The sequence below is a fragment of the Eucyclogobius newberryi genome, unplaced genomic scaffold (assembly GCF_026437365.1).
Source record: "Eucyclogobius newberryi isolate DKJ021-1_F unplaced genomic scaffold, fEucNew1.0.hap1 SCAF_7, whole genome shotgun sequence".
In the NCBI taxonomy this organism is placed as follows: domain Eukaryota; kingdom Metazoa; phylum Chordata; class Actinopteri; order Gobiiformes; family Gobiidae; genus Eucyclogobius; species Eucyclogobius newberryi.
In genome coordinates this window covers 41758062-41784864 of record NW_027316389.1, presented here as the reverse complement: position 1 = coordinate 41784864, position 26803 = coordinate 41758062, and the positions used below count along the sequence as shown (strand labels likewise).

The 26803-nt window shown below is 56.3% G+C and overlaps 17 non-coding genes across 17 annotated transcripts; 9 read left to right on the top strand and 8 right to left on the bottom strand.

Annotated features, from left to right (window-relative positions):
- Window positions 1-21: 21 nt before the first annotated feature.
- Window positions 22-94, bottom strand: trnav-cac (transfer RNA valine (anticodon CAC)). The gene has a single exon. It is a non-coding gene; the product is annotated as a tRNA-Val (tRNA).
- Window positions 95-175: 81 nt separating this feature from the next.
- trnad-guc (transfer RNA aspartic acid (anticodon GUC)) lies at window positions 176-247 on the bottom strand. The gene has a single exon. It is a non-coding gene; the product is annotated as a tRNA-Asp (tRNA).
- A 202-nt stretch (window positions 248-449) lies between these two features.
- trnav-aac (transfer RNA valine (anticodon AAC)) lies at window positions 450-522 on the bottom strand. The gene has a single exon. It is a non-coding gene; the product is annotated as a tRNA-Val (tRNA).
- A 134-nt stretch (window positions 523-656) lies between these two features.
- LOC140349793 (U5 spliceosomal RNA) lies at window positions 657-770 on the top strand. The gene has a single exon (XR_011924711.1). It is a non-coding gene; the product is annotated as a U5 spliceosomal RNA (small nuclear RNA).
- Window positions 771-1057: 287 nt separating this feature from the next.
- Window positions 1058-1221, top strand: LOC140349660 (U1 spliceosomal RNA). Its single transcript, XR_011924584.1, has one exon. It is a non-coding gene; the product is annotated as a U1 spliceosomal RNA (small nuclear RNA).
- A 165-nt stretch (window positions 1222-1386) lies between these two features.
- LOC140349715 (U2 spliceosomal RNA) lies at window positions 1387-1578 on the top strand. Its single transcript, XR_011924635.1, has one exon. It is a non-coding gene; the product is annotated as a U2 spliceosomal RNA (small nuclear RNA).
- Window positions 1579-1992: 414 nt separating this feature from the next.
- trnav-cac (transfer RNA valine (anticodon CAC)) lies at window positions 1993-2065 on the bottom strand. Its single transcript has one exon. It is a non-coding gene; the product is annotated as a tRNA-Val (tRNA).
- Window positions 2066-2146: 81 nt separating this feature from the next.
- On the bottom strand, window positions 2147-2218 carry trnad-guc (transfer RNA aspartic acid (anticodon GUC)). Its single transcript has one exon. It is a non-coding gene; the product is annotated as a tRNA-Asp (tRNA).
- Window positions 2219-2627: 409 nt separating this feature from the next.
- LOC140349823 (U5 spliceosomal RNA) lies at window positions 2628-2741 on the top strand. The gene has a single exon (XR_011924739.1). It is a non-coding gene; the product is annotated as a U5 spliceosomal RNA (small nuclear RNA).
- Window positions 2742-3028: 287 nt separating this feature from the next.
- Window positions 3029-3194, top strand: LOC140349652 (U1 spliceosomal RNA). Its single transcript, XR_011924576.1, has one exon. It is a non-coding gene; the product is annotated as a U1 spliceosomal RNA (small nuclear RNA).
- A 165-nt stretch (window positions 3195-3359) lies between these two features.
- Window positions 3360-3551, top strand: LOC140349714 (U2 spliceosomal RNA). The gene has a single exon (XR_011924634.1). It is a non-coding gene; the product is annotated as a U2 spliceosomal RNA (small nuclear RNA).
- Window positions 3552-3965: 414 nt separating this feature from the next.
- trnav-cac (transfer RNA valine (anticodon CAC)) lies at window positions 3966-4038 on the bottom strand. Its single transcript has one exon. It is a non-coding gene; the product is annotated as a tRNA-Val (tRNA).
- An 81-nt stretch (window positions 4039-4119) lies between these two features.
- Window positions 4120-4191, bottom strand: trnad-guc (transfer RNA aspartic acid (anticodon GUC)). The gene has a single exon. It is a non-coding gene; the product is annotated as a tRNA-Asp (tRNA).
- A 202-nt stretch (window positions 4192-4393) lies between these two features.
- trnav-aac (transfer RNA valine (anticodon AAC)) lies at window positions 4394-4466 on the bottom strand. The gene has a single exon. It is a non-coding gene; the product is annotated as a tRNA-Val (tRNA).
- Window positions 4467-4600: 134 nt separating this feature from the next.
- LOC140349792 (U5 spliceosomal RNA) lies at window positions 4601-4714 on the top strand. The gene has a single exon (XR_011924710.1). It is a non-coding gene; the product is annotated as a U5 spliceosomal RNA (small nuclear RNA).
- Window positions 4715-5001: 287 nt separating this feature from the next.
- LOC140349627 (U1 spliceosomal RNA) lies at window positions 5002-5167 on the top strand. Its single transcript, XR_011924552.1, has one exon. It is a non-coding gene; the product is annotated as a U1 spliceosomal RNA (small nuclear RNA).
- Window positions 5168-5332: 165 nt separating this feature from the next.
- On the top strand, window positions 5333-5524 carry LOC140349713 (U2 spliceosomal RNA). Its single transcript, XR_011924633.1, has one exon. It is a non-coding gene; the product is annotated as a U2 spliceosomal RNA (small nuclear RNA).
- Window positions 5525-26803: the final 21279 nt, after the last annotated feature.

Genomic DNA, 26803 nt, shown 5'->3' with positions numbered 1-26803 from the left:
TAAAGTCTTCGCATGAGGGCGTGCTTCTGCCCGGTTTCGAGCCGGGGACCTTTTGCGTGTGAGGCAAACGTGATAACCGCTACACTACAGAAGCGATAGTGTAGCGCAGGTACGTTGGTGGGACAAGTCCTCAGCGTCAGTGCAACGCTTTCGTGCTGGGTAAAACGCACTTTCTCTCCCCGTCTGGGAATCGAACCCAGGTCTTCCGCGTGACAAGCGGAGATACTGTCCACTATACTAACGAGGACATATGGGGCTGCAGGGGGGCCCCTTTTTTTTTTTTTTTTTTTTGGGGCGTGTGTGTCGGTGTCTTTTTCCCCCGATCTCTGTGATGAAAAGTTTGAAGGACTACGCCGACAATTCCTCCGCTCCTCCCTCTTTTCTAGGAATAAACCATCGAGTTTGGAATGAACCGTGTTAAAGATTGAAGCAAACATAAAAGGAGGCTTTGTTTCTGCCCGGTTTCGAGCCGAGGACCTTTCGCGCGTTAGGCGAACGTGATAACCGCTACACTACAGAAACGACGTGCGAGCCTGTCGCGTCCCTTTTGCCGCGCGACCGCCGATGCAAATGAGCGCGTGAACAGAAGTACACTGCCCGTGATGAAGCCCCGTGTGCCCTCAAGTACTGGACGCCGTGTGGCGCTGCAACGTGGCACTCTTGTTTCTCTTCAGAGCGTATAAATCTTTCGCCTTTTACTAAAGATTTCCGTGGAGAGGGACAACAAGAGATCTTTCCAATTTTTTGATGCCCTGCTTCAATGCGGGGCTTTTCTACCTATGTCTAAAGCAAGCAAGCGGTCATCCTCCAAGAGCAAAGGTTGTGTCTTGTCGGCCTTTAAACATGCCCTTGCGTACCCTCCGTTTGGCATCCCGTGTTCAAGAACTTTAAAAGTAAAAAAGAGTGCTTAGAACGCACAGACTTGCGTGTGTATCGCTGCCGTTTAACCTGGGGCTCAATCGTCGGGTGGAAGCTGGTCCATGCAAATGGCCGGAAGGACCATGCTGCCACATTGCCTCTTCCAGGGCCTGGGCCTTGGCTCGGAGCGGAGCAACTCGTACTTACCTGGCAGGGGCGACACCATGATCAGGAAGGTGGTTCACCCAGGGCGAGGCTCGTCCATTGCACAAACAGGATGTGCTGACCTGTGAATTCCCCAAATGTGGGAATCTCAACTGCATAATTTCTGGTAGTGGGGGACTGCGTTCGCGCTCTCCCCTCTTGTTTTTTGTCAGAGGAAAAAAAAAAAAAACCAAAGGGTCGTTTCCATGTACGCCGCTCGCGCTCCGGCCCCTCCGCCGGGCGCTTTGCGCGGGCGCCGCTTTGGACCGTTGACGGGAGGGTCAGCGTGGGGAGAGCTCACTGCTCCCCGAACCCATTGTGGGCATCGCTTCTCGGCCTTTTGGCTAAGATCAAGTGTAGTATCTGTTCTTATCAGTTTAATATCTGATACGTCCCCTACCCGGGGACCGTATATTAAATTGATTTTTGGACCAGGGAGATGGAATTTGGGGCTTGCTCCGTCCACTCCACGCATCGGCTCGGTATTGCAGTACCTCCGAGAACGGTGCACCTCCTCTCTCAGGTTAAAAAAAGTCATTCAGTTTGTTTTCGCCGTCACGTTACATGCAAATGTGCCATCATACCCTCATGTTAAACGCTTCCTTGCCGTTTGTCTGCTCCGGAAGTGGACAAAAATTCTCGGAGACGTTTTGAGTGGAAGGGCTGGATATTTCAAATCTCCCGCCAAAAGCCCTGACTGGAGAAGAGGGGGAGGGAAGGTGAAGTATCTGTTCCTAAACCCAACCCCCTTGGGAGGTAGCCCATTCCACGTAAACCCTTGTGCAAAATAGGCCACCTTTGGAATTTGAGTGGCCCCTTTGTGGAGTACAGTACATGTGACTAGTTGTTTTTTTTTTTTTGGGGGGGGGGTCAAACGCAACACCGACTTTCAAACCCATCCTCGACAAGTAAAGTCTTCGCATGAGGGCGTGCTTCTGCCCGGTTTCGAGCCGGGGACCTTTTGCGTGTGAGGCAAACGTGATAACCGCTACACTACAGAAGCGATAGCGTAGCGCAGGTACGTTGGTGGGACAAGTCCTCAGCGTCAGTGCAACGCTTTCGTGCTGGGTAAAACGCACTTTCTCTCCCCGTCTGGGAATCGAACCCAGGTCTTCCGCGTGACAAGCGGAGATACTGTCCACTATACTAACGAGGACATATGGGGCTGCAGGGGGGCCCCTTTTTTTTTTTTTTTTTTTTGGGGCGTGTGTGTCGGTGTCTTTTTCCCCCGATCTCTGTGATGAAAAGTTTGAAGGACTACGCCGACAATTCCGCCGCTCCTCCCTCTTTTCTAGGAATAAACCATCGAGTTTGGAATGAACCGTGTCAAAGATTGAAGCAAACATAAAAGGAGGCTTTGTTTCTGCCCGGTTTCGAGCCGAGGACCTTTTGCGCGTTAGGCGAACGTGATAACCGCTACACTACAGAAACGACGTGCGAGCCTGTCGTGTCCCTTTTGCCGCGCGCCCGCCGATGCAAATGAGCGCGTGAACAGAAGTACACTGCCCGTGATGAAGCCCCGTGTGCCCTCAAGTACTGGACGCCGTGTGGCGCTGCAACGTGGCACTCTTGTTTCTCTTCAGAGCGTATAAATCTTTCGCCTTTTGCTAAAGATTTCCGTGGAGAGGGACAACAAGAGATCTTTCCAATTTTTTGATGCCCTGCTTCAATGCGGGGCTTTTCTACCTATGTCTAAAGCAAGCAAGCGGTCATCCTCCAAGAGCAAAGGTTGTGTCTTGTCGGCCTTTAAACATGCCCTTGCGTACCCTCCGTTTGGCATCCCGTGTTCAAGAACTTTAAAAGTAAAAAAGAGTGCTTAGAACGCACAGACTTGCGTGTGTATCGCTGCCGTTTAACCTGGGGCTCAATCGTCGGGTGGAAGCTGGTCCATGCAAATGGCCGGAAGGACCATGCTGCCACATTGCCTCTTCCAGGGCCTGGGCCTTGGCTCGGAGCGGAGCAACTCATACTTACCTGGCAGGGGCGACACCATGATCAGGAAGGTGGTTCACCCAGGGCGAGGCTCGTCCATTACACAAACAGGATGTGCTGACCCCTGTGAATTCCCCAAATGTGGGAATCTCAACTGCATAATTTCTGGTAGTGGGGGACTGCGTTCGCGCTCTCCCCTCTTGTTTTTTGTCAGAGGAAAAAAAAAAAAAAACAAAGGGTCGTTTCCATGTACGCCGCTCGCGCTCCGGCCCCTCCGCCGGGCGCTTTGCGCGGGCGCCGCTTTGGACCGTTGACGGGAGGGTCAGCGTGGGGAGAGCTCACTGCTCCCCGAACCCATTGTGGGCATCGCTTCTCGGCCTTTTGGCTAAGATCAAGTGTAGTATCTGTTCTTATCAGTTTAATATCTGATACGTCCCCTACCCGGGGACCGTATATTAAATTGATTTTTGGACCAGGGAGATGGAATTTGGGGCTTGCTCCGTCCACTCCACGCATCGGCTCGGTATTGCAGTACCTCCGAGAACGGTGCACCTCCTCTCTCAGGTTAAAAAAAGTCATTCAGTTTGTTTTCGCCGTCACGTTACATGCAAATGTGCCATCATACCCTCATGTTAAACGCTTCCTTGCCGTTTGTCTGCTCCGGAAGTGGACAAAAATTCTCGGAGACGTTTTGAGTGGAAGGGCTGGATATTTCAAATCTCCCGCCAAAAGCCCTGACTGGAGAAGAGGGGGAGGGAAGGTGAAGTATCTGTTCCTAAACCCAACCCCCTTGGGAGGTAGCCCATTCCACGTAAACCCTTGTGCAAAATAGGCCACCTTTGGAATTTGAGTGGCCCCTTTGTGGAGTACAGTACATGTGACTAGTTGTTTTGTTTTTTTTTGGGGGGGGGTCAAACGCAACACCGACTTTCAAACCCATCCTCGACAAGTAAAGTCTTCGCATGAGGGCGTGCTTCTGCCCGGTTTCGAGCCGGGGACCTTTTGCGTGTGAGGCAAACGTGATAACCGCTACACTACAGAAGCGATAGTGTAGCGCAGGTACGTTGGTGGGACAAGTCCTCAGCGTCAGTGCAACGCTTTCGTGCTGGGTAAAACGCACTTTCTCTCCCCGTCTGGGAATCGAACCCAGGTCTTCCGCGTGACAAGCGGAGATACTGTCCACTATACTAACGAGGACATATGGGGCTGCAGGGGGGCCCCTTTTTTTTTTTTTTTTTTTTGGGGCGTGTGTGTCGGTGTCTTTTTCCCCCGATCTCTGTGATGAAAAGTTTGAAGGACTACGCCGACAATTCCGCCGCTCCTCCCTCTTTTCTAGGAATAAACCATCGAGTTTGGAATGAACCGTGTCAAAGATTGAAGCAAACATAAAAGGAGGCTTTGTTTCTGCCCGGTTTCGAGCCGAGGACCTTTCGCGCGTTAGGCGAACGTGATAACCGCTACACTACAGAAACGACGTGCGAGCTTGTCGTGTCCCTTTTGCCGCGCGACCGCCGATGCAAATGAGCGCGTGAACAGAAGTACACTGCCCGTGATGAAGCCCCGTGTGCCCTCAAGTACTGGACGCCGTGTGGCGCTGCAACGTGGCACTCTTGTTTCTCTTCAGAGCGTATAAATCTTTCGCCTTTTACTAAAGATTTCCGTGGAGAGGGACAACAAGAGATCTTTCCAATTTTTTGATGCCCTGCTTCAATGCGGGGCTTTTCTACCTATGTCTAAAGCAAGCAAGCGGTCATCCTCCAAGAGCAAAGGTTGTGTCTTGTCGGCCTTTAAACATGCCCTTGCGTACCCTCCGTTTGGCATCCCGTGTTCAAGAACTTTAAAAGTAAAAAAGAGTGCTTAGAACGCACAGACTTGCGTGTGTATCGCTGCCGTTTAACCTGGGGCTCAATCGTCGGGTGGAAGCTGGTCCATGCAAATGGCCGGAAGGACCATGCTGCCACATTGCCTCTTCCAGGGCCTGGGCCTTGGCTCGGAGCGGAGCAACTCATACTTACCTGGCAGGGGCGACACCATGATCAGGAAGGTGGTTCACCCAGGGCGAGGCTCGTCCATTGCACAAACAGGATGTGCTGACCCCTGTGAATTCCCCAAATGTGGGAATCTCAACTGCATAATTTCTGGTAGTGGGGGACTGCGTTCGCGCTCTCCCCTCTTGTTTTTTGTCAGAGGAAAAAAAAAAAAACCCAAAGGGTCGTTTCCATGTACGCCGCTCGCGGTCCGGCCCCTCCGCCGGGCGCTTTGCGCGGGCGCCGCTTTGGACCGTTGACGGGAGGGTCAGCGTGGGGAGAGCTCACTGCTCCCCGAACCCATTGTGGGCATCGCTTCTCGGCCTTTTGGCTAAGATCAAGTGTAGTATCTGTTCTTATCAGTTTAATATCTGATACGTCCCCTACCCGGGGACCGTATATTAAATTGATTTTTGGACCAGGGAGATGGAATTTGGGGCTTGCTCCGTCCACTCCACGCATCGGCTCGGTATTGCAGTACCTCCGAGAACGGTGCACCTCCTCTCTCAGGTTAAAAAAAGTCATTCAGTTTGTTTTCGCCGTCACGTTACATGCAAATGTGCCATCATACCCTCATGCTAACCCTTTAAGCGCCAAAGTCGCAGAAATGCAACTTTACCGTACAAGGAAATTAATGAAATAATAGTAGAAAATGAATCACTTCAGTCATTGGTCGGTTCGGTGCAACTTCCCTTTATTAGCCAGGTATGATCCAGGGCAGATCCGGTAAGGAAAAAAATGGCTGGAGGAAGTACACGTGGCATGCAATTTACAGCAGATTCTGACTCTGAAGGGTATTATCTCCCCGAGAGTGACGATGGATTTCCAAGTGGAGATGAAGGGACTTCGAAACAACGGACAGGTGCAAAGGACAGACGGAGGCGAGGAACCAGTGGAACCAGTGGCTGCAGTAAAACTTGCCCGGTGGATGAGAGCTGGGACATGCTGAGAGAGGTCGAGGTATTTGAGGCATGGATCAAACCTTTTGAAGACCCAGTTGGCTACACAGGGGAGATGGATCTGACGGATGCTAATCCATTTGATATTCTGTCACTCTTTCTGACCGATCAGTTTTGGACTTTCATTACTGATGAGACAAATAGATATGCACATCAGTGTATGGCACCTATGATTCTGAAGCCACATTCAAGATTTCTTGAGTGGTATGATGTATCAGTCACCGAAATGAAAGCTTTCTTCGCTTTGCATCTCTCCATGGGCCTTGTTGAGAAACCTGAAATCGAGGATTACTGGGGAACATTTTGGCTTACACAAACGCCTGGATTTGGAAATGTAATGTCAAGAAACAGATTTGAAATCATTCTTTCGTTCTTTCATTTTGTCAACAATAATGATTATGTGAGAACAGGCGAGCCCGGGCACGATAAACTGTTCAAAGTCCGCCCAATAATAGATTTGATTATTCCCAAATTTGCAGCAGTTTACAGTCCAATCAAGGAGCTTTCTTTAGATGAAATGACAATAGCTTTCAAGGGGAGATCTTCACTAAAATGTTACTCTCCGAATAAACCTGACAAATATGGCTATAGAGTGTATGCCCTGAGTGAAAGCTGTTCAGGGTATGTTTTGCGCTGGTCAATGCACACTGGACAGTACAAAAATAATGCAAGCAACATCAGTGCAACACACGCAGTTGTCCGTGAGTTGGTTTCTCCCTTTACGGGCAAAGGACACGAGATTTACATGGACAGTTACTATACCTCGCCTGTAATTGCAAATGAATTAGCAGATTTGGAAACTGGACTGTGTGGGACGGTAAGGATTACCAGGTTGGGGATGCCAAAATGCCTTGGTAAAAGTGTCTTACAGCTGAAAAAAGGAGATGACCCAGTTTTTTGCAGAAAGGGAAAACTCCTGGCTTGTGCTTGGCACGATACTAAACGTCTCACCATGTTGTCCACAGTCCATGGAAATGATTGTGTTCAGAGGAGGATCCGATCCAAGACAGATGACACTGGCTTCCGTGACATCAAAAGACCTGTATGTGTCGACCAGTACAACGCCTACATGGGTGGAGTGGACACTGCTGACCAGAGGATGAAGACATACCTCTTTCCACACAGGTCCCGGAAATGGTATCATCGCATATTCAATGCCATTATAAGCATAAGTATTGTCAACTCACACATCATATACACCAAATCCACTCCAGGCCCACACAAACCTTTAAAGGTTTACATTCAGAACATTATTGATGCATTACTGGCTGATCACTCCAAAAAACAAGAAAGGCGCTCAAGACCGGAGGGTGAAATGCCACAGAGACTCACAGAGCGTCATTGGCTTTGTCAAGCAGAGGGACGTCCAGACTGCGCCGTGTGCTCTGACCGCTCTCGTACCAAAGGCAGGCGGCAAACAAAGTACAGGTGCCGTCAGTGTGGCGTTGGCCTCTGTGCGGTTCCATGCAACGAGAGATACCATACGCTAAAAAACTTTAAATGCTGTCATTTGGATATGTAAAAGTGCAGGGTACCTTGACCCTGGATGGACATCTTTTCTGTGATGGCTCTCTCCTTTCTTCACTGCTTTCTCCACAACCTGCCTGGCACCAATGATGGATGTATAAGTTGGAAAAATAAAAAAAATGAAAAAAATACATAATAAATACCGTGTTTGTCATCATTTGGTCAGAACTTGTAATCAGGGCCCGAGTTTGAAGATGTGAGCAAAAGGGGTGAAAATGGGTTAAAATGTGAAAAAACACCAAAATGAGCAAAATGAAATAATCCCCCATCATCAGTGCACAGTTTGCCCCCAGAAAAGCACTCCCCTGGTGCCTGGAGGTGATCTGACCACCAGAATATAGTACCATATACCCCTGCTGGTCTTAGAAAAAAAACCGAGCTTCCAGCCAATAGTACACTATACCCGAGGGACTCTGTCGTTTTTCGGCAATAGTACACTATACCCGAGGGACTCTGTCGTTTTTCGGCAATAGTACACTATACCCGAGGGACTCTGTCGTTTTTCGGCAATAGTACACTATACCCGAGGGACTCTTGTCGTTTTTCGGCAATAGTACACTATACCCGAGGGACTCTGTCGTTTTTCGGCAATAGTACACTATACCCGAGGGACTCTGTCGTTTTTCGGCAATAGTACACTATACCCGAGGGACTCTGTCGTTTTTCGGCAATAGTACACTATACCCGAGGGACTCTGTCGTTTTTCCGGGCCGTAGTATGAAGTTGTGAGCAAAAGGGGTGAAAATGGGTTAAAATGTGAAAAAACACCAAAATGAGCAAAATGAAATAATCCCCCATCATCAGTGCACTGTTTGCCCCCAGAAAAGCACTCCCCTGGGGCCTGGAGGTGATCTGACCATCATAGTATAGCACCATATGCCCCTGAGGGACTTAGAGTAAAAACCGAAATAGTACACTATACCCGAGCGACTCTGTCGTTTTTCGGCAATAGTACACTATACCAGAGCGACTCTGTCGTTTTTCGGCAATAGTACACTATATACCGTTGGACTTAGTCGTTTTTTGGGCTCGTGGGAATAAGCGTTCAGCTCAAAATTCCCGGGCTAAATCACGCTGCTCCCGAGAAATTCTTACGCTGCTCTCACGCGGAATGTGCAAAATGGTAATGCTGGGAGGGAGGGGCGGGCGGTTTTTGAGAATGACGTTTTTCGCAATCGAAACAGGTACATTTCCTGGTTGTGCGGATACCGGGCAAGGAGCTCGTTTGACGGGCACACGAGAACCGCGATCGATGGGCCCCGTTCTGGTTTTATCCAGCTTCCAAGGCTCCTTCACAGCCGTAATGTCAAGTCATGGTTCGGAGGTGCGGAGGTGAGCGTCGGATCACGGAGCCTCTGAATGGAGCCCCGCGCTCCGCGCTCCACCGGGCTCTAAGCGCCGCTCAGACCCGGCATGAGAGGGTCTATTTTCGGCTTGATTTTACCAGACTCCCGGGCACTTCCAGAAGCTTCCTGTTTGCTCTGATTGCTCGGGGCAGAGCACGGTGTCACGCTGACCACGGGCTGTACGCGGAGGTGAGAGCTGGTTGTAAGGCGGATCACGGAGCCTCTGAATGGAGCCCCGCGCTCCGCGCTCCTCCGGGCTCTAAGCGCCGCTCAGACCCGGCATGAGAGGGTCTATTTTCGGCTTGATTTTACCAGACTCCCGGGCACTTCCAGAAGCTTCCTGTTTGCTCTGATTGCTCGGGGCAGAGCACGGTGTCACGCTGACCACGGGCTGTACGCGGAGGTGAGAGCTGGTTGTAAGGCGGATCACGGAGCCTCTGAATGGAGCCCCGCGCTCCGCGCTCCTCCGGGCTCTAAGTGCCGCTCAGACCCGGCATGAGAGGGTCTATTTTCGGCTTGATTTTACCAGACTCCCGGGCACTTCCAGAAGCTTCCTGTTTGCTCTGATTGCTCGGGGCAGAGCACGGTGTCACGCTGACCACGGGCTGTACGCGGAGGTGACCCGCTCCGTGATCTTAGCGCCGCCCAGACCCAGGGCCATCCACCCCACATACGGCCAGACTTTGCCCGGCCAGGGAGCACCTTCTGCGGGTCGGAGGCTCCGGGTCGGAGCCCCTGGAGCCTGGAGCCCTCACCGGGCCCCGAACTCGGCTGCCGGAGGCAGTGCAGTGCCTCATGGATAAAAGGCACCCAGCCGTCCAACTCGCGTGAGGCGGAGCAGGGATCATCCGTGAATCAACCATGAAAATGGTACAAATCATGGTTCTATGTATACCAGACAAGGAGCTTGGTCTATTGGCACTCAAGACCCGCCATCGTAGGGCCCCGTTCTGGTTTTATCCAGCTTCGAAGGCTCCTGCGCACTGCGGGTTTGTTTACATTTTGCGGCTGTGGTTTGCTCCGGCTAACCTCACGCCGGACACGTTGGAAGCGAGGCCGAGACAGAGGTCCCACCAGGCGCGGGGCTTCAGTCTGACTGGCTTCCCCCGCGCCTGGCCCCTTGTCTCCGGAGATGGGACCGTCACTCACCCCCGCACTGAAGGACGCGCGGCTTGAAGGATGATGGCTGTGCTTAGCCCCTGTGCCAGGGGCTCTGAGCCAGTCCCCTTCAGCCTCAACGCGTCCGGTGGAACAACAGTCCAGGCCCACTGTCACTCACCCCCGCACTGAAGGACGCGCGGCTTGGAGGATGATGGCTGCGCTTAGCCCCTGTGCCAGGGGCTCTGAGCCAGTCCCCTTCAGCCTCAACGCGTCCGGTGGGAACACAGTCCGGGTCCATTGTCACTCACCCCTGCGCAGAAGGACGCGCGGCTTGGAGGATGATGGCTGCGCTTAGCCCCTGGCACAGGGGCTCTGCACCAGTCCCCTTCAGCCTCAACGCGTCCGGTGGGAACACAGTCCGGGTCCACTGTCACTCACCCCTGCGCAGAAGGACGCGCGGCTTGGAGGATGATGGCTGCGCTTAGCCCCTGGCACAGGGGCTCTGCACCAGTCCCCTTCAGCCTCAACGCGTCCGGTGGAACAACAGTCCAGGCCCACTGTCACTCACCCCCGCACTGAAGGACGCGCGGCTTGGAGGATGATGGCTGCGCTTAGCCCCTGTTACAGGGGCTCTGCGCCAGTCTCCTTCAGCCTCAACGCGTCCGACGGAACCACAGTCCGAGCCCATTGTCACTCACCCCCGCGCAGCAGGAGGCGCGGCTTGAAGGATGATGGCTGCGCTTAGCCCCTGGGCCCAAGGGCTCTGCGCCAGTCCCCTTCAGCCTCAACGTGTCCGATGGCTCTGCGCGGGGCGGGGGCCAGGGCGGGCGCATATTTTTGGTCCGACTCCGGTCCCTTCCTCGTCTCTGAGTTTGTCAAATGCAGCGCCTGTCCAGGGCTCACTTTGCTATCAACTGGCTGGTCACCGCCATCGTAGGGCCCCGTTCTGGTTTCATCCAGCTTCGAAAGCTCCTGCGCACTGCGGGGTTGTTGGCATTTGTGGTCCTGATTTGCGCTGGCTCACCCTTACGCTGGACACAGCGCCAGATGATATATTTGGTCCGACTCCGGTCCCTTCCTCGTCTCTGAGTTTGTCAAATGCAGCGCCTGTCCAGGGCTCACTTTGCTATCAACTGGCTGGTCACCGCCATCGTAGGGCCCCGTTCTGGTTTCATCCAGCTTCGAAGGCTCCTGCGCACTGCGGGGTTGTTGGCATTTGTGGTCCAGAGCCCCGGCTCTAAATTAAACCTGTTACCCTAGTAGGCCGGCCTCCGGGTCCCCCTCTCTTCTTCGGTTATGGAGTACATTGGGCGCGGGGGCAGCCAGTGGAGGGCAAGGGCCCTGCCTCCAAGTGTGGTGTAGGGGACAGGGGAGCCAGGGCCTTGGGGTCCTGGTGCTTTTTATCTTTTAAAGTGGCTCAGAGTACCAAGGGCACGGACTTCCAGGGGGCTGCACCAAGGGTGTGTAGCTCGTGTTGGGGTGCTTAAGTGTGGGTACCCGGGGACGAAAGGTGGGCCGGGGCCGGCGCGAGCCTCTGTGGTGAGTGCTGGGCCGTTCCCTTGGTACTCCAGTCGGAGTACCAAGGGCACGGACTTCCATGGTATAGTACCAAGGGCACGGACCTCCAGGGGGCTGAAACAAGGGTGTGTAGCCCGTGTGGGGGTGCTTAAGTGTGGGTCCCCGGGTTCGAAGGGAGGGCCTGGTCCCCGGTGGTCATCCCCGGAGTCCCAGAGCCTGCAAACCGGGGAAGAGTGGCCCGTCCCCAGACTGAGTTTGGGGGAATGCGGGGTGGCTCTGGAGGGGCTCCAGGGGTTCCAGGGGGTGCTCGGCGGAGGCCATGCCCAGCCAGAGTGGCCCTTCCCCGGGCAGAATCTGGGGAGAGTGGGGAGTGGCTCTGGAGGTGCTCCGGAGGCTCCAGGGGTTCCAGGGGGTGCTCAGTGGGGGCCATGCCCAGCCAGAGTTGCCCTTCCCCGGGGTGAGTCTGGAGGAGTGGGGGGTGGCTCTGGAGGGGCTCCAGGGGTTCCAGGGGGTGCTCGGCGGAGGCCATGCCCAGCCAGAGTGGCCCTTCCCCGGGCAGAATCTGGGGAGAGTGGGGGGTGGCTCTGGAGGTGCTCCGGGGGCTCCAGGGGGTGCTCGGCGGAGGCCATGCCCAGCCAGAGTGGCCCTTCCCCGGGCATAGTCTGGGGAGAGTGGGGGGTGGCTCTGGAGGTGCTCCGGGGGCTCCAGGGGGTGCTCAGTGGAGGCCATGCCCAGCCAGAGTGGCCCTTCCCCGGGCAGAGTCTGGAGGAGTGGGGGTGGCTCTGGAGGGGCTCCAGGGGTTCCAGGGGGGTGCTCGGCGGAGGCCATGCCCAGCCAGAGTGGCCCTTCCCCGGGGTGAGTCTGGAGGAGTGGGGGGTGGCTCTGGAGGGGCTCCAGGGGTTCCAGGGGGTGCTCGGCGGAGGCCATGCCCAGCCAGAGTGGCCCTTCCCCGGGCATAGTCTGGGGAGAGTGGGGGGTGGCTCTGGAGGTGCTCCGGGGGCTCCAGGGGGTGCTCAGTGGAGGCCATGCCCAGCCAGAGTGGCCCTTCCCCGGGCATAGTCTGGGGAGAGTGGGGGGTGGCTCTGGAGGTGCTCCGGGGGCTTCAGGGGGTGCTCAGTGGAGGCCATGCCCAGCCAGAGTGTCCCTTCCCCGGGCAGAGTCTGGAGGAGTGGGGGGTGGCTCTGGAGGTGCTCCGGGGGCTCCAGGGGGTGCTCGGCGGAGGCCATGCCCAGCCAGAGTGGCCCTTCCCCGGGCATAGTCTGGGGAGAGTGGGGGGTGGCTCTGGAGGTGCTCCGGGGGCTCCAGGGGGTGCTCAGTGGAGGCCATGCCCAGCCAGAGTGTCCCTTCCCCGGGCAGAGTCTGGAGGAGTGGGGGGTGGCTCTGGAGGTGCTCCGGGGGCTCCAGGGGGTGCTCAGCGGAGGCCATGCCCAGCCAGAGTGGCCCTTCCCCGGGGTGAGTCTGGGGAGAGTGGGGGGTGGCTCTGGAGGTGCTCCGGGGGCTCCAGGGGGTGCTCAGCGGAGGCCATGCCCAGCCAGAGTGGCCCTTCCCCGGGCATAGTCTGGGGAGAGTGGGGGGTGGCTCTGGAGGTGCTCTGGGGGCTCCAGAGGGTGCTCAGTGGAGGCCATGCCCAGCCAGAGTGGCCCTTCCCCGGGCAGAGTCTGGAGGAGTGGGGGGTGGCTCTGGAGGTGCTCCGGGGGCTCCAGGGGTTCCAGGGGGTGCTCAGTGGGGGCCATGCCCAGCCAGAGTGGCCCTTCCCCGGGCATAGTCTGGGGAGAGTGGGGGTGGCTCTGGAGGTGCTCCGGGGGCTCCAGGGGGTGCTCAGTGGAGGCCATGCCCAGCCAGAGTGGCCCTTCCCCGGGCAGAATCTGGGGAGAGTGGGGGGTGGCTCTGGAGGTGCTCCGGGGGCTCCAGGGGTTCCAGGGGGTGCTCAGTGGGGGCCATGCCCAGCCAGAGTGGCCCTTCCCCGGGCAAAGTCTGGAGGAGTGGGGGGTGGCTCTGGAGGGGTTCCAGGGGGTGCTCGGCGGAGGCCATGCCCAGCCAGAGTGGCCCTTCCCCGGGCATAGTCTGGGGAGAGTGGGGGGTGGCTCTGGAGGTGCTCCGGGGGCTCCAGGGGGTGCTCAGTGGAGGCCATGCCCAGCCAGAGTGGCCCTTCCCCGGGGTGAGTCTGGAGGAGTGGGGGGTGGCTCTGGAGGTGCTCCGGGGGCTCCAGGGGTTCCAGGGGGTGCTCAGTGGGGGCCATGCCCAGCCAGAGTGGCCCTTCCCCGGGCAAAGTCTGGTCGTGTGCGGGGTGGATGATCCCTGCTCCGCCTCACGCGAGTTCGAGACCGGCTGGGTGCCCTTTTATCCATGAGGCACTGCACTGCCTCCGGCAGCCGAGTTCGGGGCCCGGTGAGGGCTCCAGGCTCCAGGGGCTCCGACCCGGAGCCTCCGACCCGCAGAAGGTGCTCCCTGGCCGGGCAAAGTCTGGCCGTGTGCGGGGTGGATGATCCCTGCTCCGCCTCACGCGAGTTCGAGACCGGCTGGGTGCCCTTTTATCCATGAGGCACTGCACTGCCTCCGGCAGCCGAGTTCGGGGCCCGGTGAGGGCTCCAGGCTCCAGGGGCTCCGACCCGGAGCCTCCGACCCGCAGAAGGTGCTCCCTGGCCGGGCAAAGTCTGGCCGTGTGCGGGGTGGATGATCCCTGCTCCGCCTCACGCGAGTTCGAGACCGGCTGGGTGCCCTTTTATCCATGAGGCACTGCACTGCCTCCGGCAGCCGAGTTCGGGGCCCGGTGAGGGCTCCAGGCTCCAGGGGCTCCGACCCGGAGCCTCCGACCCGCAGAAGGTGCTCCCTGGCCGGGCAAAGTCTGGCCGTGTGCGGGGTGGATGATCCCTGCTCCGCCTCACGCGAGTTCGAGACCGGCTGGGTGCCCTTTTATCCATGAGGCACTGCACTGCCTCCGGCAGCCGAGTTCGGGGCCCGGTGAGGGCTCCAGGCTCCAGGGGCTCCGACCCGGAGCCTCCGACCCGCAGAAGGTGCTCCCTGGCCGGGCAAAGTCTGGCCGTGTGCGGGGTGGATGATCCCTGCTCCGCCTCACGCGAGTTCGAGACCGGCTGGGTGCCCTTTTATCCATGAGGCACTGCACTGCCTCCGGCAGCCGAGTTCGGGGCCCGGTGAGGGCTCCAGGCTCCAGGGGCTCCGACCCGGAGCCTCCGACCCGCAGAAGGTGCTCCCTGGCCGGGCAAAGTCTGGCCGTGTGCGGGGTGGATGATCCCTGCTCCGCCTCACGCGAGTTCGAGACCGGCTGGGTGCCCTTTTATCCAAGAATCAACTGGAGTGTGGAGCTTCTACGGGCCTCCAGGGGCACTGCCGACCCAGAGCTGTGCCCCGGCTTCAGTTCTCTGTATCTCAGGAAGTTTTTTATTTATACATTTATTTCATCCATAATCTCTGGCGCCTAAAGGGTTATCAGTCCTTGGGGCTTGGGGCTAGGCTTGGCGTTTGTCAAATATTTATTTATTTTTGTCCACCTTTATTTACAAAAAATACAGAAGATGGCAGCAGATGATAAGGTATTGAAACCAAAAACTCTGTATTCTAACCCTTTAAGCGCCAAAGTCGCAGAAATGCAACTTTACCGTACAAGGAAATTAATGAAATAATAGTAGAAAATGAATCACTTCAGTCATTGGTCGGTTCGGTGCAACTTCCCTTTATTAGCCAGGTATGATCCAGGGCAGATCCGGTAAGGAAAAAAATGGCTGGAGGAAGTACACGTGGCATGCAATTTACAGCAGATTCTGACTCTGAAGGGTATTATCTCCCCGAGAGTGACGATGGATTTCCAAGTGGAGATGAAGGGACTTCGAAACAACGGACAGGTGCAAAGGACAGACGGAGGCGAGGAACCAGTGGAACCAGTGGCTGCAGTAAAACTTGCCCGGTGGATGAGAGCTGGGACATGCTGAGAGAGGTCGAGGTATTTGAGGCATGGATCAAACCTTTTGAAGACCCAGTTGGCTACACAGGAGAGATGGATCTGACGGATGCTAATCCATTTGATATTCTGTCACTCTTTCTGACCGATCAGTTTTGGACTTTCATTACTGATGAGACAAATAGATATGCACATCAGTGTATGGCACCTATGATTCTGAAGCCACATTCAAGATTTCTTGAGTGGTATGATGTATCAGTCACCGAAATGAAAGCTTTCTTCGCTTTGCATCTCTCCATGGGCCTTGTTGAGAAACCTGAAATCGAGGATTACTGGGGAACATTTTGGCTTACACAAACGCCTGGATTTGGAAATGTAATGTCAAGAAACAGATTTGAAATCATTCTTTCGTTCTTTCATTTTGTCAACAATAATGATTATGTGAGAACAGGCGAGCCCGGGCACGATAAACTGTTCAAAGTCCGCCCAATAATAGATTTGATTATTCCCAAATTTGCAGCAGTTTACAGTCCAATCAAGGAGCTTTCTTTAGATGAAATGACAATAGCTTTCAAGGGGAGATCTTCACTAAAATGTTACTCTCCGAATAAACCTGACAAATATGGCTATAGAGTGTATGCCCTGAGTGAAAGCTGTTCAGGGTATGTTTTGCGCTGGTCAATGCACACTGGACAGTACAAAAATAATGCAAGCAACATCAGTGCAACACACGCAGTTGTCCGTGAGTTGGTTTCTCCCTTTACGGGCAAAGGACACGAGATTTACATGGACAGTTACTATACCTCGCCTGTAATTGCAAATGAATTAGCAGATTTGGAAACTGGACTGTGTGGGACGGTAAGGATTACCAGGTTGGGGATGCCAAAATGCCTTGGTAAAAGTGTCTTACAGCTGAAAAAAGGAGATGACCCAGTTTTTTGCAGAAAGGGAAAACTCCTGGCTTGTGCTTGGCACGATACTAAACGTCTCACCATGTTGTCCACAGTCCATGGAAATGATTGTGTTCAGAGGAGGATCCGATCCAAGACAGATGACACTGGCTTCCGTGACATCAAAAGACCTGTATGTGTCGACCAGTACAACGCCTACATGGGTGGAGTGGACACTGCTGACCAGAGGATGAAGACATACCTCTTTCCACACAGGTCCCGGAAATGGTATCATCGCATATTCAATGCCATTATAAGCATAAGTATTGTCAACTCACACATCATATACACCAAATCCACTCCAGGCCCACACAAACCTTTAAAGGTTTACATTCAGAACATTATTGATGCATTACTGGCTGATCACTCCAAAAAACAAGAAAGGCGCTCAAGACCGGAGGGTGAAATGCCACAGAGACTCACAGAGCGTCATTGGCTTTGTCAAGCAGAGGGACGTCCAGACTGCGCCGTGTGCTCTGACCGCTCTCGTACCAAAGGCAGGCGGCAAACAAAGTACAGGTGCCGTCAGTGTGGCGTTGGCCTCTGTGCGGTTCCATGCAACGAGAGATACCATACGCTAAAAAACTTTAAATGCTGTCATTTGGATATGTAAAAGTGCAGGGTACCTTGACCCTGGATGGACATCTTTTCTGTGATGGCTCTCTCCTTTCTTCACTGCTTTCTCCACAACCTGCCTGGCACCAATGATGGATGTATAAGTTGGAAAAATAAAAAAAATGAAAAAAATACATAATAAATACCGTGTTTGTCATCATTTGGTCAGAACTTGTAATCAGGGCCCGAGTTTGAAGATGTGAGCAAAAGGGGTGAAAATGGGTTAAAATGTGAAAAAACACCAAAATGAGCAAAATGAAATAATCCCCCATCATCAGTGCACAGTTTGCCCCCAGAAAAGCACTCCCCTGGGGCCTGGAGGTGATCTGACCACCAGAATATAGTACCATATACCCCTGCTGGTCTTAGAAAAAAAACCGAGCTTCCAGCCAATAGTACACTATACCCGAGGGACTCTGTCGTTTTTCGGCAATAGTACACTATACCCGAGGGACTCTGTCGTTTTTCGGCAATAGTACACTATACCCGAGGGACTCTGTCGTTTTTCGGCAATAGTACACTATACCCGAGGGACTCTGTCGTTTTTCGGCAATAGTACACTATACCCGAGGGACTCTGTCGTTTTTCGGCAATAGTACACTATACCCGAGGGACTCTGTCGTTTTTCGGCAATAGTACACTATACCCGAGGGACTCTGTCGTTTTTCCGGGCCGTAGTATGAAGTTGTGAGCAAAAGGGGTGAAAATGGGTTAAAATGTGAAAAAACACCAAAATGAGCAAAATGAAATAATCCCCCATCATCAGTGCACTGTTTGCCCCCAGAAAAGCACTCCCCTGGGGCCTGGAGGTGATCTGACCATCAGAGTATAGCACCATATGCCCCTGAGGGACTTAGAGTAAAAACCGAAATAGTACACTATACCTGAAAAGACTCTGTCATTTTTCGGCAATAGTACACTATACCCGAGCGACTCTGTCGTTTTTCCGGGCCGTAGTATGAAGTTGTGAGCAAATGGGGTGAAAATGGGTTAAAATGTGAAAAAACACCAAAATGAGCAAAATGAAATAATCCCCCATCATCAGTGCACTGTTTGCCCCCAGAAAAGCACTCCCCTGGGGCCTGGAGGTGATCTGACCATCATAGTATAGCACCATATGCCCCTGAGGGACTTAGAGTAAAAACCGAAATAGTACACTATACCCGAAAAGACTCTGTCGTTTTTCGGCAATAGTACACTATATACCGTTGGACTTAGTCGTTTTTTGGGCTCGTGGGAATAAGCGTTCAGCTCAAAATTCCCGGGCTAAATCACGCTGCTCCCGAGAAATTCTTACGCTGCTCTCACACGGAATGTGCAAAATGGTAATGCTGGGAGGGAGGGGCGGGCGGTTTTTGAGAATGACGTTTTTCGCAATCGAAACAGGTACATTTCTTGGTTGTGCGGATACCGGGCAAGGAGCTCGTTTGACGGGCACACGAGAACCGCGATCGATGGGCCCCGTTCTGGTTTTATCCAGCTTCCAAGGCTCCTTCACAGCCGTAATGTCAAGTCATGGTTCGGAGGTGCGGAGGTGAGCGTCGGATCACGGAGCCTCTGAATGGAGCCCCGCGCTCCGCGCTCCTCCGGGCTCTAAGTGCCGCTCAGACCCGGCATGAGAGGGTCTATTTTCGGCTTGATTTTACCAGACTCCCGGGCACTTCCAGAAGCTTCCTGTTTGCTCTGATTGCTCGGGGCAGAGCACGGTGTCACGCTGACCACGGGCTGTACGCGGAGGTGAGAGCTGGTTGTAAGGCGGATCACGGAGCCTCTGAATGGAGCCCCGCGCTCCGCGCTCCTCCGGGCTCTAAGTGCCGCTCAGACCCGGCATGAGAGGGTCTATTTTCGGCTTGATTTTACCAGACTCCCGGGCACTTCCAGAAGCTTCCTGTTTGCTCTGATTGCTCGGGGCAGAGCACGGTGTCACGCTGACCACGGGCTGTACGCGGAGGTGACCCGCTCCGTGATCTTAGCGCCGCCCAGACCCAGGGCCATCCACCCCACATACGGCCAGACTTTGCCCGGCCAGGGAGCACCTTCTGCGGGTCGGAGGCTCCGGGTCGGAGCCCCTGGAGCCTGGAGCCCTCACCGGGCCCCGAACTCGGCTGCCGGAGGCAGTGCAGTGCCTCATGGATAAAAGGCACCCAGCCGTCCAACTCGCGTGAGGCGGAGCAGGGATCATCCGTGAATCAACCATGAAAATGGTACAAATCATGGTTCTATGTATACCAGACAAGGAGCTTGGTCTATTGGCACTCAAGACCCGCCATCGTAGGGCCCCGTTCTGGTTTTATCCAGCTTCGAAGGCTCCTGCGCACTGCGGGTTTGTTTACATTTTGCGGCTGTGGTTTGCTCCGGCTAACCTCACGCCGGACACGTTGGAAGCGAGGCCGAGACAGAGGTCCCACCAGGCGCGGGGCTTCAGTCTGACTGGCTTCCCCCGCGCCTGGCCCCTTGTCTCCGGAGATGGGACCGTCACTCACCCCCGCACTGAAGGACGCGCGGCTTGAAGGATGATGGCTGCGCTTAGCCCCTGTGCCAGGGGCTCTGAGCCAGTCCCCTTCAGCCTCAACGCGTCCGGTGGGAACACAGTCCGGGTCCATTGTCACTCACCCCTGCGCAGAAGGACGCGCGGCTTGGAGGATGATGGCTGCGCTTAGCCCCTGGCACAGGGGCTCTGCACCAGTCCCCTTCAGCCTCAACGCGTCCGGTGGAACAACAGTCCAGGCCCTCTGTCACTCACCCCCGCACTGAAGGACGCGCGGCTTGAAGGATGATGGCTGTGCTTAGCCCCTGTGCCAGGGGCTCTGAGCCAGTCCCCTTCAGCCTCAACGCGTCCGGTGGGAACACAGTCCGGGTCCACTGTCACTCACCCCTGCGCAGAAGGACGCGCGGCTTGGAGGATGATGGCTGCGCTTAGCCCCTGGCACAGGGGCTCTGCACCAGTCCCCTTCAGCCTCAACGCGTCCGGTGGAACAACAGTCCAGGCCCACTGTCACTCACCCCCGCACTGAAGGACGCGCGGCTTGGAGGATGATGGCTGCGCTTAGCCCCTGTGCCAGGGGCTCTGAGCCAGTCCCCTTCAGCCTCAACGCGTCCGGTGGGAACACAGTCCGGGTCCATTGTCACTCACCCCTGCGCAGAAGGACGCGCGGCTTGGAGGATGATGGCTGCGCTTAGCCCCTGGCACAGGGGCTCTGCACCAGTCCCCTTCAGCCTCAACGCGTCCGGTGGAACAACAGTCCAGGCCCTCTGTCACTCACCCCCGCACTGAAGGACGCGCGGCTTGAAGGATGATGGCTGTGCTTAGCCCCTGTGCCAGGGGCTCTGAGCCAGTCCCCTTCAGCCTCAACGCGTCCGGTGGGAACACAGTCCGGGTCCACTGTCACTCACCCCTGCGCAGAAGGACGCGCGGCTTGGAGGATGATGGCTGCGCTTAGCCCCTGGCACAGGGGCTCTGCACCAGTCCCCTTCAGCCTCAACGCGTCCGGTGGAACAACAGTCCAGGCCCACTGTCACTCACCCCCGCACTGAAGGACGCGCGGCTTGGAGGATGATGGCTGCGCTTAGCCCCTGTTACAGGGGCTCTGCGCCAGTCTCCTTCAGCCTCAACGCGTCCGACGGAACCACAGTCCGAGCCCATTGTCACTCACCCCCGCGCAGCAGGAGGCGCGGCTTGAAGGATGATGGCTGCGCTTAGCCCCTGGGCCCAAGGGCTCTGCGCCAGTCCCCTTCAGCCTCAACGTGTCCGATGGCTCTGCGCGGGGCGGGGGGCAGGGCGGGCGCATATTTTTGGTCCGACTCCGGTCCCTTCCTCGTCTCTGAGTTTGTCAAATGCAGCGCCTGTCCAGGGCTCACTTTGCTATCAACTGGCTGGTCACCGCCATCGTAGGGCCCCGTTCTGGTTTCATCCAGCTTCGAAAGCTCCTGCGCACTGCGGGGTTGTTGGCATTTGTGGTCCTGATTTGCGCTGGCTCACCCTTACGCTGGACACAGCGCCAGATGATATATTTGGTCCGACTCCGGTCCCTTCCTCGTCTCTGAGTTTGTCAAATGCAGCGCCTGTCCAGGGCTCACTTTGCTATCAACTGGCTGGTCACCGCCATCGTAGGGCCCCGTTCTGGTTTCATCCAGCTTCGAAGGCTCCTGCGCACTGCGGGGTTGTTGGCATTTGTGGTCCTGATTTGCGCTGGCTCACCCTTACGCTGGACACAGCGCCAGATGATATATTTGGTCCGACTCCGGTCCCTTCCTCGTCTCTGAGTTTGTCAAATGCAGCGCCTGTCCAGGGCTCACTTTGCTATCAACTGGCTGGTCACCGCCATCGTAGGGCCCCATTCTGGTTTCATCCAGCTTCGAAGGCTCCTGCGCACTGCGGGGTTGTTGGCATTTGTGGTCCTGATTTGCGCTGGCTCACCCTTACGCTGGACACAGCGCCAGATGATATATTTGGTCCGACTCCGGTCCCTTCCTCGTCTCTGAGTTTGTCAAATGCAGCGCCTGTCCAGGGCTCACTTTGCTATCAACTGGCTGGTCACCGCCATCGTAGGGCCCCGTTCTGGTTTCATCCAGCTTCGAAGGCTCCTGCGCACTGCGGGGTTGTTGGCATTTGTGGTCCAGAGCCCCGGCTCTAAATTAAACCTGTTACCCTAGTAGGCCGGCCTCCGGGTCCCCCTCTCTTCTTCGGTTATGGAGTACATTGGGCGCGGGGGCAGCCAGTGGAGGGCAAGGGCCCTGCCTCCAAGTGTGGTGTAGGGGACAGGGGAGCCAGGGCCTTGGGGTCCTGGTGCTTTTTATCTTTTAAAGTGGCTCAGAGTACCAAGGGCACGGACTTCCAGGGGGCTGCACCAAGGGTGTGTAGCTCGTGTTGGGGTGCTTAAGTGTGGGTACCCGGGGACGAAAGGTGGGCCGGGGCCGGCGCGAGCCTCTGTGGTGAGTGCTGGGCCGTTCCCTTGGTACTCCAGTCGGAGTACCAAGGGCACGGACTTCCATGGTATAGTACCAAGGGCACGGACCTCCAGGGGGCTGAAACAAGGGTGTGTAGCCCGTGTGGGGGTGCTTAAGTGTGGGTCCCCGGGTTCGAAGGGAGGGCCTGGTCCCCGGTGGTCATCCCCGGAGTCCCAGAGCCTGCAAACCGGGGAAGAGTGGCCCGTCCCCAGACTGAGTTTGGGGGAATGCGGGGTGGCTCTGGAGGGGCTCCAGGGGTTCCAGGGGGTGCTCGGCGGAGGCCATGCCCAGCCAGAGTGGCCCTTCCCCGGGCAGAATCTGGGGAGAGTGGGGAGTGGCTCTGGAGGTGCTCCGGAGGCTCCAGGGGTTCCAGGGGGTGCTCAGTGGGGGCCATGCCCAGCCAGAGTTGCCCTTCCCCGGGGTGAGTCTGGAGGAGTGGGGGGTGGCTCTGGAGGGGGTCCAGGGGTTCCAGGGGGTGCTCGGCGGAGGCCATGCCCAGCCAGAGTGGCCCTTCCCCGGGCAGAATCTGGGGAGAGTGGGGGGTGGCTCTGGAGGTGCTCCGGGGGCTCCAGGGGGTGCTCGGCGGAGGCCATGCCCAGCCAGAGTGGCCCTTCCCCGGGCATAGTCTGGGGAGAGTGGGGGGTGGCTCTGGAGGTGCTCCGGGGGCTCCAGGGGGTGCTCAGTGGAGGCCATGCCCAGCCAGAGTGGCCCTTCCCCGGGCAGAGTCTGGAGGAGTGGGGGTGGCTCTGGAGGGGCTCCAGGGGTTCCAGGGGGGTGCTCGGCGGAGGCCATGCCCAGCCAGAGTGGCCCTTCCCCGGGGTGAGTCTGGAGGAGTGGGGGGTGGCTCTGGAGGGGCTCCAGGGGTTCCAGGGGGTGCTCGGCGGAGGCCATGCCCAGCCAGAGTGGCCCTTCCCCGGGCATAGTCTGGGGAGAGTGGGGGGTGGCTCTGGAGGTGCTCCGGGGGCTCCAGGGGGTGCTCAGTGGAGGCCATGCCCAGCCAGAGTGGCCCTTCCCCGGGCATAGTCTGGGGAGAGTGGGGGGTGGCTCTGGAGGTGCTCCGGGGGCTTCAGGGGGTGCTCAGTGGAGGCCATGCCCAGCCAGAGTGTCCCTTCCCCGGGCAGAGTCTGGAGGAGTGGGGGGTGGCTCTGGAGGTGCTCCGGGGGCTCCAGGGGGTGCTCGGCGGAGGCCATGCCCAGCCAGAGTGGCCCTTCCCCGGGCATAGTCTGGGGAGAGTGGGGGGTGGCTCTGGAGGTGCTCCGGGGGCTCCAGGGGGTGCTCAGTGGAGGCCATGCCCAGCCAGAGTGTCCCTTCCCCGGGCATAGTCTGGGGAGAGGGGGGTGGCTCTGGAGGTGCTCTGGGGGCTCCAGAGGGTGCTCAGTGGAGGCCATGCCCAGCCAGAGTGGCCCTTCCCCGGGCAGAGTCTGGAGGAGTGGGGGGTGGCTCTGGAGGTGCTCCGGGGGCTCCAGGGGTTCCAGGGGGTGCTCAGTGGGGGCCATGCCCAGCCAGAGTGGCCCTTCCCCGGGCATAGTCTGGGGAGAGTGGGGGTGGCTCTGGAGGTGCTCCGGGGGCTCCAGGGGGTGCTCAGTGGAGGCCATGCCCAGCCAGAGTGGCCCTTCCCCGGGCAGAATCTGGGGAGAGTGGGGGGTGGCTCTGGAGGTGCTCCGGGGGCTCCAGGGGTTCCAGGGGGTGCTCAGTGGGGGCCATGCCCAGCCAGAGTGGCCCTTCCCCGGGCAAAGTCTGGAGGAGTGGGGGGTGGCTCTGGAGGGGTTCCAGGGGGTGCTCGGCGGAGGCCATGCCCAGCCAGAGTGGCCCTTCCCCGGGCATAGTCTGGGGAGAGTGGGGGGTGGCTCTGGAGGTGCTCCGGGGGCTCCAGGGGGTGCTCAGTGGAGGTCATGCCCAGCCAGAGTGGCCCTTCCCCGGGGTGAGTCTGGAGGAGTGGGGGGTGGCTCTGGAGGTGCTCCGGCGGCTCCAGGGGTTCCAGGGGGTGCTCAGTGGGGGCCATGCCCAGCCAGAGTGGCCCTTCCCCGGGCAAAGTCTGGTCGTGTGCGGGGTGGATGATCCCTGCTCCGCCTCACGCGAGTTCGAGACCGGCTGGGTGCCCTTTTATCCATGAGGCACTGCACTGCCTCCGGCAGCCGAGTTCGGGGCCCGGTGAGGGCTCCAGGCTCCAGGGGCTCCGACCCGGAGCCTCCGACCCGCAGAAGGTGCTCCCTGGCCGGGCAAAGTCTGGCCGTGTGCGGGGTGGATGATCCCTGCTCCGCCTCACGTGAGTTCGAGACCGGCTGGGTGCCCTTTTATCCATGAGGCACTGCACTGCCTCCGGCAGCCGAGTTCGGGGCCCGGTGAGGGCTCCAGGCTCCAGGGGCTCCGACCCGGAGCCTCCGACCCGCAGAAGGTGCTCCCTGGCCGGGCAAAGTCTGGCCGTGTGCGGGGTGGATGATCCCTGCTCCGCCTCACGCGAGTTCGAGACCGGCTGGGTGCCCTTTTATCCATGAGGCACTGCACTGCCTCCGGCAGCCGAGTTCGGGGCCCGGTGAGGGCTCCAGGCTCCAGGGGCTCCGACCCGGAGCCTCCGACCCGCAGAAGGTGCTCCCTGGCCGGGCAAAGTCTGGCCGTGTGCGGGGTGGATGATCCCTGCTCCGCCTCACGCGAGTTCGAGACCGGCTGGGTGCCCTTTTATCCATGAGGCACTGCACTGCCTCCGGCAGCCGAGTTCGGGGCCCGGTGAGGGCTCCAGGCTCCAGGGGCTCCGACCCGGAGCCTCCGACCCGCAGAAGGTGCTCCCTGGCCGGGCAAAGTCTGGCCGTGTGCGGGGTGGATGATCCCTGCTCCGCCTCACGCGAGTTCGAGACCGGCTGGGTGCCCTTTTATCCATGAGGCACTGCACTGCCTCCGGCAGCCGAGTTCGGGGCCCGGTGAGGGCTCCAGGCTCCAGGGGCTCCGACCCGGAGCCTCCGACCCGCAGAAGGTGCTCCCTGGCCGGGCAAAGTCTGGCCGTTTGCGGGGTGGATGATCCCTGCTCCGCCTCACGCGAGTTCGAGACCGGCTGGGTGCCCTTTTATCCAAGAATCAACTGGAGTGTGGAGCTTCTACGGGCCTCCAGGGGCACTGCCGACCCAGAGCTGTGCCCCGGCTTCAGTTCTCTGTATCTCAGGAAGTTTTTTATTTATACATTTATTTCATCCATAATCTCTGGCGCCTAAAGGGTTATCAGTCCTTGGGGCTTGGGGCTAGGCTTGGCGTTTGTCAAATATTTATTTATTTTTGTCCACCTTTATTTACAAAAAATACAGAAGATGGCAGCAGATGATAAGGTATTGAAACCAAAAACTCTGTATTCTAACCCTTTAAGCGCCAAAGTCGCAGAAATGCAACTTTACCGTACAAGGAAATTAATGAAATAATAGTAGAAAATGAATCACTTCAGTCATTGGTCGGTTCGGTGCAACTTCCCTTTATTAGCCAGGTATGATCCAGGGCAGATCCGGTAAGGAAAAAAATGGCTGGAGGAAGTACACGTGGCATGCAATTTACAGCAGATTCTGACTCTGAAGGGTATTATCTCCCCGAGAGTGACGATGGATTTCCAAGTGGAGATGAAGGGACTTCGAAACAACGGACAGGTGCAAAGGACAGACGGAGGCGAGGAACCAGTGGAACCAGTGGCTGCAGTAAAACTTGCCCGGTGGATGAGAGCTGGGACATGCTGAGAGAGGTCGAGGTATTTGAGGCATGGATCAAACCTTTTGAAGACCCAGTTGGCTACACAGGAGAGATGGATCTGACGGATGCTAATCCATTTGATATTCTGTCACTCTTTCTGACCGATCAGTTTTGGACTTTCATTACTGATGAGACAAATAGATATGCACATCAGTGTATGGCACCTATGATTCTGAAGCCACATTCAAGATTTCTTGAGTGGTATGATGTATCAGTCACCGAAATGAAAGCTTTCTTCGCTTTGCATCTCTCCATGGGCCTTGTTGAGAAACCTGAAATCGAGGATTACTGGGGAACATTTTGGCTTACACAAACGCCTGGATTTGGAAATGTAATGTCAAGAAACAGATTTGAAATCATTCTTTCGTTCTTTCATTTTGTCAACAATAATGATTATGTGAGAACAGGCGAGCCCGGGCACGATAAACTGTTCAAAGTCCGCCCAATAATAGATTTGATTATTCCCAAATTTGCAGCAGTTTACAGTCCAATCAAGGAGCTTTCTTTAGATGAAATGACAATAGCTTTCAAGGGGAGATCTTCACTAAAATGTTACTCTCCGAATAAACCTGACAAATATGGCTATAGAGTGTATGCCCTGAGTGAAAGCTGTTCAGGGTATGTTTTGCGCTGGTCAATGCACACTGGACAGTACAAAAATAATGCAAGCAACATCAGTGCAACACACGCAGTTGTCCGTGAGTTGGTTTCTCCCTTTACGGGCAAAGGACACGAGATTTACATGGACAGTTACTATACCTCGCCTGTAATTGCAAATGAATTAGCAGATTTGGAAACTGGACTGTGTGGGACGGTAAGGATTACCAGGTTGGGGATGCCAAAATGCCTTGGTAAAAGTGTCTTACAGCTGAAAAAAGGAGATGACCCAGTTTTTTGCAGAAAGGGAAAACTCCTGGCTTGTGCTTGGCACGATACTAAACGTCTCACCATGTTGTCCACAGTCCATGGAAATGATTGTGTTCAGAGGAGGATCCGATCCAAGACAGATGACACTGGCTTCCGTGACATCAAAAGACCTGTATGTGTCGACCAGTACAACGCCTACATGGGTGGAGTGGACACTGCTGACCAGAGGATGAAGACATACCTCTTTCCACACAGGTCCCGGAAATGGTATCATCGCATATTCAATGCCATTATAAGCATAAGTATTGTCAAC